Raw genomic sequence first — 9,357 nt, 5'->3', positions numbered from 1 at the left:
CACCATCTTATCAATGTTATTTCCATTATAATGAAGTTTTACATTTTAAGTTTGTGTGAGTTTCTACAAAATATATAATGTATTAAAGTTAGAATTTATACTATAATAGGAGGAAATAACACTGATACAGCCCATAGTTTTATTTAAAAATGGTTTTACATTTAGTTCTATACAGGTAGAATTTATTTAGAATTTTTTCTAATATGATTATTTTAACTCTGAGTTTGAACTTTCATATAATTAACAGTCAAAAGTTATCCATTGGTAGAGTATCAGTGTCAAGACCTAGAGTATCTAGGTGATAGAATGAAAAATATGACCATTATACAAATGTGAAAGAGCAAATATTCGTTGATTAGAGGGAAAAAGTTCTTGATTTAAGATTTAAAAGTAGATTATTAGGGTTAGTTAAAATTGCTAAAGTTCAACTCCTATTGGAATTTTGTTTAAGAGAATGAGGGATATATATATGAATATATATCTTTTTGCCTATGAATTAAAAATATAATATTAATGCTGTAGAACATAGATTTATATATACACACATTTATGTATTCATATATTGAGAATATAGATGTTGTATAATATGTTGTAGTAGGAAAAGGGGAAAGAGGTGGCTATAAAAGTCTAAAGATGCAGGAAATCTTAGGCTATATATTATTTCAAAATGTAAGTATTTAAATATTTAGAATGTTGCCGGAAAAATTTTAAAGTGCCCAAGAAACAGACTATGTGGTTTTAACACTACATTTTACTTTCACCTTATGTCTTGATATGTGCATATGGAAATTATAAAATTAGAATATTTTTTCTTTGTTTCAAGGTCATTAAAAGATCTATGGAGCAGAGGGTATGTTGTGATATTTAGAGTGGATCCTGGGGTGGGGGTACAGAGCAAGAGGACTTTCTGTATGTTTAAGAAAGTTACATTTTAGAATAGAACTTAGAATAGAAATGATCAGAATAATGCCATTATTGTTACCTATGATTATTAAGTAAATGTTGGATCCAGTTTTTGAAATACCCATGAAATATAGATATTATGAGTTATAAATTTTGCTCTGTTAAGGAGTAATTTACTTTTCTTCAGGTATTTCTAGTATTTTTAAAAATTTTTATTTCTAAGTGCATTATGACTTTATTCTATGCATATGGAGTAGATTATCAAGTTATGAAAAAAGGTCCTGCAATATAAGCTGTACAAGATGACATATTATGATTAAGAAGATAGTATGACAACTTTCTTAATATTTTACCTCATTCTCTTAAGAAGGTTTTATCTATGAATTAAAACAATTCTATACAAATGCAGTAGAACAGATTTATTTTAAAAAGAAATAATAATATTGGGAAATTTTTATAGATGCAAGAAATATTAAATTTAAGTCCATTGAGATACAAGAACTAGAATTTTTGTATTCCATCATGACAATGACATTTTTAAATTAATTTTTAAATTTGTTATACATAACAGTATAATACATTTATGCACTTTGATGTATCATAAATAGATGGGATATAATTTCTCATTTTTCTGAGTGAACATGTTGATATATCATAAATAGATGGGATATAATTTCTAATTTTTCTGAATGAACATGTTGTAGAATCACTTTGGTTATGCGGTCACATATATACATAAAGTAATAATGTCTGTTTCATTCTACTATCTTTCATATCCCACATCCGCTTCCCTCCCCTCCCTTTACTTCCCTCTATCTAATCTAAGATAATGCTATTCATTTTTTTAAAAAAGTGGTTTATTGAGGTATAATTTACATGCCATATAATTCACCCTTTGTAAGTATGTAATTCAATGATCTATAGTATATAAGGTCACACAACTGTTACAATAAACCAGTTTTGGAATTTTTTATTATACTATATTGTTTTCCAAAGGCCATTTGCAGTCAATTCTTATTTTCTCTGCTTTTCACTATAAATTTGCTCTTTCTGGATTTTTTTTTTATGAATGGATTCCTACATACATAATCTTTGTGTATGACTTCTTTGATTTAGCATAAAATTTTTCAGGTTCTCTAATATAATGGATCCAAAGTCCATATTTCATTAATATTTTTCCTCAATAATATTCCATTTATGGATATACTATATTTTATTTATCTACTGACTGGTTGTTTGGATTTTGGATTGTTTTCAGTCTGGGGCTTCTATGAATAATATTGAAATGTATATTTGCCTAGCAGTATCTGTGTGGACACATTTATATTTTCTTTTTTTTTTTAAATATTTTTTAGTTGTCAATGGACCTTTATTTTATTTATTTATATGTGGTGCTGAGAATCAAACCCAGGGCCTCACACATGCTGGGCAAGCACTGTTCCACTGAGCCACAACCCCAGCCCACATTTGTATTTTCTTACCTAATTGCTGTAAGACTTTTGGTATAATGTTGAATAAAATAATTGATATTGGGAGTTCTTGTTGTTTTTCTTAGCATTGAAGGAAAAGCATTCCACTTTTTACTGTAAATATGATGTTAGGTGTGAGTTTTTCATATATGATCTTTATCTTGTTGAGATGCATTCCTTTTATATCTAATTTCTTAAGATTTTTAATCATAAAAGGATAATACATTTTGTGAAATGCTTTTTCTGCATTTATTGAGACAATCAGAAATCTTTATTTTGCCTTCTATTAATGAAGTGTAAAAGATTTTTATATTTGCATATGTTAAACCACCCTTAACTTTTTGAGAAAATCCCATTTGATCATGGTGAATAATTCTTTTAATTTGCTATTGAATTCACTTTAGTTGTGCTTTGTTGAGGATTTTTGCCCCATGTTTATCAGGGATATTGGCTTATACTTTTCTTTTCTTGTAGTGTCCTTATCCTTTTTTAGAATAATACTGGCCTTACGAAATATAATTTTCCCTCAATTCACTTCTTTTTGCATTTTTGAGAAGGATTGGCATTATTTCTTATTTGAATATTTAATGAAATTCATCAGTGAAATAATAAAGTCTTGGGCCTTATTCATGGGTGATTTTTTTTGATAATGAGTCAGTCTCCTTATTTGTATTGGTCTGTTCATATTTTCTATCTCTTCTCAGTTTTGTCTTGGTATGTAATCCAATTAATTGGCATATACTTGTACACAGTAGTTCCTTATGATCTTTGTATTTCTCTGACATAAATTGTAATGTATATATTCTCTTTAGTTATTGACTTTATGTGAGTTTCATCTTTTTTTCCTTAGTCTGGCTGAAGCTTACCATGAATGAATAAGAATTTCTGTTGCTCTATATCCTTGATTGCATTTGGTGTGTTGATGTTCTGAATTTTGGCTATTGTAATATGTGTGCAGCAGTATTTCAGTGTTTTAATTTGCATTTCTTAATGGTGGGGATATGTAACATCTTTCCATGTGCTTCCTTGTCATCTATATATCTTCTTAAGCCCATTTTAAAATTGTTCATTTTTTAATGTTAAATGTCAAGATTTCTTTTTTATTCAAAATGTCTTCTTATATTATTTTATCTCAGTCTGTCGCTTTTTTTCCCTTATTCTATTCACAGTGTCTTCTTTCCTTCCTTTTGATAGTTTGATATTTATTGTTAAACTGTGGTTTTCTGTACATAATTGCCTCTCCCTCCACTGGCCACCAACTGGTCTCCCAGGAGGAAAAGGAACAAAGATGGCTCTAAATGATTCTTAGCTGCCACTTTGGGCCTTATAAAATGAGACCAGTGTGTTCTACCTTCCACCATGAAGCAAAAACTCTAATTTCCAGTCAGACTTCAAAAGGAGACAGCAGGCTCCATTCCTTGGGACTCAAGGTGAGGCTGAACATCATGGCAGAGTGTTTGGCAGAGGGAAGCAGCTTCATAGTAGAAGGCAAACCCAACGCCATAGTTATTTTTTTTTTTTCCTCCAGTTACTCTGATCAATTTAGATAGCACTATTGAAATAACAGCAATGCTGGCAGCTAGAATGTTATGGTTAGGATCTTGAATGTCCTCCAAAGGCTCATGTTTTGAAGACTTGGTTCCCAGTGCAGCAATGTTCAGAGACAGGTCTTCTGGGATGTGATTGGATTATAAGGACTCTGACATCATCAGTAATCCACTGATGAATGAATAATTTGATGGCATTGTTGGGAGATGGTGGAAACTCTAGGAAGTAGAGCCTAGCTGGAGGAAGTTTATTGGGGGTCTGCCTTGGAAGTGGCTTGTTCCTGGTCCTTTCCTCTCTCTCTCTGGTTTTTAGCTGCCATGAGGTTAGCACACCCTTCTATCTTGATATTCTTGCCTTTCCTCAAACCAAAATTAATGGCCCAGCTGAAACCTCTAACACAGAGATCCAAAATGAATCTTTCTTCATTTAAGTTGTTTTTGTTAGGTATTTTGTCCCAGTGATGAAAAGCTGATGCAAACATGAGGTTAGTATGTTGACTGTGCAGTTTATGAGGGCTTGCTCAATGGTAGAACTTCTTGTTAGGGTTGTTAGCATGGTCAGTTGAGCAACTGATTTGGGGTGAACTGTTTTCCATAGGCAGCCTAATACTATTTGAGCCAGTCTATTACCTTCTTAGTATTATACAGATTCACAAAGCAGAAGTGCTCTCCAAAGCAAGTGGAGAAGCCAAGAGCAAAGACTGCTCCAGTGTCTCCTGTTGCACTTGCAGACAAGATGCTTATATTCACAAATCTTTTTACTGGGTGGTGATGTATCTCTTTGTCAGAGGAAACCTTAGACTTAGGAGAAAACCTCAGATTTACCAAAATACTGACTATGTCTGAATTCAAAGCTTATTCTTTGAATGCTTCTTGGTTTAGTCAGCTTTTTCACTGCTGTGACTAAAAGGCCCAATCAGTACATTTGTAGAGGAGAAAAGATTTATTCAGCATCTCAGTTTCAGAGGTCTCCATCCATAGACAGCAGGCTCCATTCCTTGGGACTCAAGGTGAGGCTGAACATCATGACGGAGTGTTTGGCAGAGGGAAACAGTTCACGTGGTGATCAGAAAGCAGAGAGAGGTCTCCTTCTACTTGCCAGATACAAATATATTCCCCAATGCCACATCCCAATTCCCACCTCCTCAGCTATGATCTACCACTTTAGTTAGCACTCAGTTAATTCCTATCAGGGGATTAATTCACTGATTGGTTTAAAATTCTCACAACCCAATTATTTCTCCTCTGAACCTTCTTGCATTGTCTCACATGTGAACTTTTGGGGGGAAACCTTACATGCAAACCATACACTTCTGATCAAAGTAAAAACCCTTTCCAGACCCTTGAACAGCATCTGTTTCAGCAGTTCTAGGCTTCTACTTCCTAAATGCTCTCTATAGGTCTTGCCTAGATCTTCTGCCACATGTTTTGCTATATCCACTGTAACTTCATTTGCCAGTGTAGCAGCACCCATAGGAAAGCCAAAGATTCTCTCAGAGAATCTAGCTTTCTGAAGGATTCATATGAGGGTGCAAGGCACTTGGTGGTATAGAAACCAGGTCCATCTTTAACCATAGTGATGATCTTCCTCTACCTGTTACACCTGACACAATTGTATCCTTGGATGTCTTTTTACTTATGATCTCAAACAGCTGTGTCTTGTCCATAGGAGAGAAGTAATACGTAGGAGAGAAGTAATACAGTCACTCAAGTCTTTTGCCAACATTAGCAATTTTGGCAGCAATTTGATTAGAAAAACAGTGATCTGGGATCCCTAGTACTCTGTGCTTAAGACTAAGGTCCTCAAAAATATCTTCAATCACCATGTTGGCCTTTTCAAAACTCTGGTAATTAAGTTGCCTAGCCAAGTTGCTGAAAATAGAATTTCTTTCTAATAATATTAGAACTTCCTTATTTATTTTATCAGACAATATTTTGAATACTTTCTGTTCTTGACCCTTCCCAGCCTGTAGCATCTTTTAAGTGCAGTCTTCAGTCCTTTATTCAGGTGATGCTACCTCCCTGTCAGCCCTCCACCAAGAGTAGCTAGGTGCTTAATATTCTTCTACAGAGATCCAAATTTTTTTTTCTTGAACAAGACCTAACTATGATTGTAACAGTTAATTTGAATTGTCAACTTGGTTGGATTAAGAGATGCTGATGATTAAAAGGTTCTGGGTGTATCAATGAGGGTGTGTCAAGGAATGATTAGCATGTGGGATAGCCCACTGAAGTGGAGACCCTCCCTAAGTGTGGGCAGCACAGTCCAATAGGATGATGACTTGGATGGAATAAAAGTTGGAAGAACAAGGAAGCAACAGCAGATGCAAGCTCAATTCTTCTTAAATGGGTTCTTGATTGCTGCTGCGATCAACTGAGGATATGAACTCTTGATTCTTAGTCTTCCAAAACAGACTTTGCCAGTGAGAAACCTTTGGTCTTGGACTAGGGTAGCACCTTTGATCCCTCTTGTTCTGGGGCTTCAGCCTCTTGGACTGTGCAGCTACTGGTTCTTTTAGCTCTCCAGCCTGCAGGTGGCTATTATGGACTATTCAGATTCTGATTGCTTAAGCTAACCTAATGAAAACCCCTTTTATAATTATACTTCCTGTTGATTCTATTCCTCTAGAGAATCCTGACTAATACAATGATAGTCCTATAAAGGCCTTTAATCTTTGGTTATTGCCAGCTCTTCAAATTTGAGAATTGATGAGATAACCAGCATCATTCCCTTGATTGGATCCAGTCTTTATCACATACTTTATTTTCAGAGGTGCTGGATAATGACCTTCAGTCTGCTTTCACACTTTTTCTTCCACCTTTTTGTTTCCTGACAAATGGAATATTCATGGCGTATGATGTCAATTTTTTCATCAATATTTTATGTCTTTGGAGAGATCTTATCTGCTAGTCCTTTGGAAAAAGTAACTGTAGCTTTTTCTAAGTATCCAAATATTTGTGACTCTGGAGATTTTCATCTTGGTCTTGGGGATTCCACCAATTGGTCAACCAGTTCCATTTTCTTTGTACTAATGTTTCTAATAATGAGCATCATGTCAAAAGCAGTGGGCACAACTGATATTTTGGATAACATTTGTGTGCCTTCTGCTGCTGGTAAGGTATTTACTAATGCTTCATGACACCTAATAGTATTTTTATATCTTTTATTGCTGTTCTGTAGTGGCATAAAATGGTAAGTTCAATCCACTGATGACAGCACAAGAAACTTTGTGAACTTTGCAAGTCTGTCTATCTGTGACCCCTTTCTCTCTCTCTCTCTCTCTCTCTCTCTCTCTCTCTCTCTCTCTCTCTCTCTTTCCCTCTCTCTCTCTTTCTTACAATCATGGTATGGGGATCAAACCCAGGGCATCATGTATGCCAGGCAAGCAATCTACCATTGAGCCATGTCCGTAGCCCAAGTTTCTCCAGCATTTTCTGTCCTCCCTGTGTATTTATGTTACTTCCTGAGGGGTCTTCCAGACTGCTAACATGTTGATTTCAGCTGTAAACAAAGCAACCTGGCTCTGATAAGATAAGGAAGACACTTTTGATTTAGTCAGTAGTCCAGATTTTGTTCATTACTTCTGCAAATTTGTATAGTGGTTCTTTATTCAGTAAATTTACCTTTAAATTGAATGAATTAATTTGAATAACTGTCACATCCCCTTTGACTCAATAGTTAATACAGACCTGATCTGCAAAGCAGAATACCCTGTAAAGTTGAGGCAAATATAACTCTGGGAACAGAAAGTTCCTTCAGGTAGTATAGAAGGTGAGGCTGCCAGTTGCCCAGAAGGCTACAACCTTGAGTTAGAGAAGATGAAAATTGAGAGTGCTTCTCTTTTCTTCTGTTTCTGATTTGTTGAATTTTAATAATTATGATTGGTTTCTAGAATTTGCCAAATACTTTTCTCCATCAATTAAGGTGCTTTTGTCCTCTTTTTAACTAACATAGTATATGATTGCATTATCTGATTTTCATACATTAAATCAACCTTGTATTCCTGGATCAATCCATTTGGTCATTAGGTATTACATATAATAATCAACAGTATAATGCTTTTTATATGTTACTGGCATTTGGGGCAATATTTGTATGTCTCCTGCTATTGGTAAGATATTACTGGAGGTACCTTTCTAATATTAAGGATTTTTTTTCTATGTTTACAAGGAATGTTTACAAGAAAAAGAATGTTTTCAATTTTGGTACCAGGGTAATAGAATGGATTGGGAAGTGTTCTTTTCTTTTTGAAAGATTATAAATGGTTGGCATTATTTCATCATTAAATATATTAGAATTAATTAGTGAAGCCATATTTTTATTTTAAATGAGTAGATCATATTGCTTATATATCAGTTATAACTTCACATTAAATTCTGAATAAAATTCAAATTTCTTGCAAAAGTCTACAAACCCCAGTGTATACACAACCTGTCTAAATCTGACTTTTCCTACCACTTTCTAATTTGCACACTAAACTCTAACTTCATGGGCCTTTTTATATACTTGAATATTTTAGTCTAAGGGTGTTGTCACTTGATACTCTTTCTATTCTGTTTTTTTTCTCATCAATTATATATTAATTCAAATGTCATTGCCTCATATAACTCTTCCCAGTCTACTCACCTTCATTGATACATTAGCTTCTAACTCTGTAGTCTTTTTCTTTTCTTAGCACTGATTAGTATTTGAATAAAGGACAAAATCTTAATGTTTATTTAGCATATATTTTCTATTATCCCTTAAATATAAGATCTGTAAAGGCAGATCTGGCCTTTACGTAGTCTTTCTCATTTCCTGCTATACTCCTTGCATCTAAGACAGTGCTGGAACTCACCGAAATCTCAATCATTAATTGATTGAGTAATAAGTAAATGAAATGAACTTTCTCAGGGTCCCGCTTGAGTTTAGGAAAATAATCAGTGTGATCTTTTCTGATAGTACTTAAAATCCATAAAATAGTTAAGAATAGCTTGATAGAGATCATTAGAGATTAATTTTTTAAGTATTTCCAATTTTATGGACAGATAATAACTATATCCTATCTTTATAGGGTAGAGTATGTTATTTCAGTATATTCATACATTATGTGTTGATCAAATCAAGATATTTATGTTATCACCGCAAACATTTTTCATTTCTTTGTGATGAGAACATTCAAGATCTTTCCTGCTTATTGTTTTTTTAACCATTTTGAATTATACAACATGATACAACAGTATCATGATACAACATGATACTGTTAACTATAAGCACATTTCTGTGTAATAGAACACAAGCACTAATTTTTCCTATCTGGCTGTGACTTTGTTCCTATTAAACAATCTTTTCTCATATACCATTCTCCGTACCCACCCCAACTTCAATACCACTGTTCTATGTCTCTCAACTCAGATTTTTAAGAGATAATTTTTTGTGTTAGTTTATGTGTGTAAAT

At 33.8% G+C, this 9,357-nt stretch overlaps 1 pseudogene; it reads right to left on the bottom strand.

The window, feature by feature from the left end:
• Positions 1–4,569: 4,569 nt before the first annotated feature.
• Positions 4,570–8,552, bottom strand: LOC143401883 (trifunctional enzyme subunit alpha, mitochondrial pseudogene; annotated as a pseudogene).
• Positions 8,553–9,357: the final 805 nt, after the last annotated feature.

This window comes from Callospermophilus lateralis, chromosome 6 (genome assembly GCF_048772815.1).
Source record: "Callospermophilus lateralis isolate mCalLat2 chromosome 6, mCalLat2.hap1, whole genome shotgun sequence".
Lineage (NCBI taxonomy): Eukaryota > Metazoa > Chordata > Mammalia > Rodentia > Sciuridae > Callospermophilus > Callospermophilus lateralis.
The sequence above is the reverse complement of the archived record's forward strand: the minus strand, read 5'-3'. Positions and strand labels throughout refer to the sequence as shown.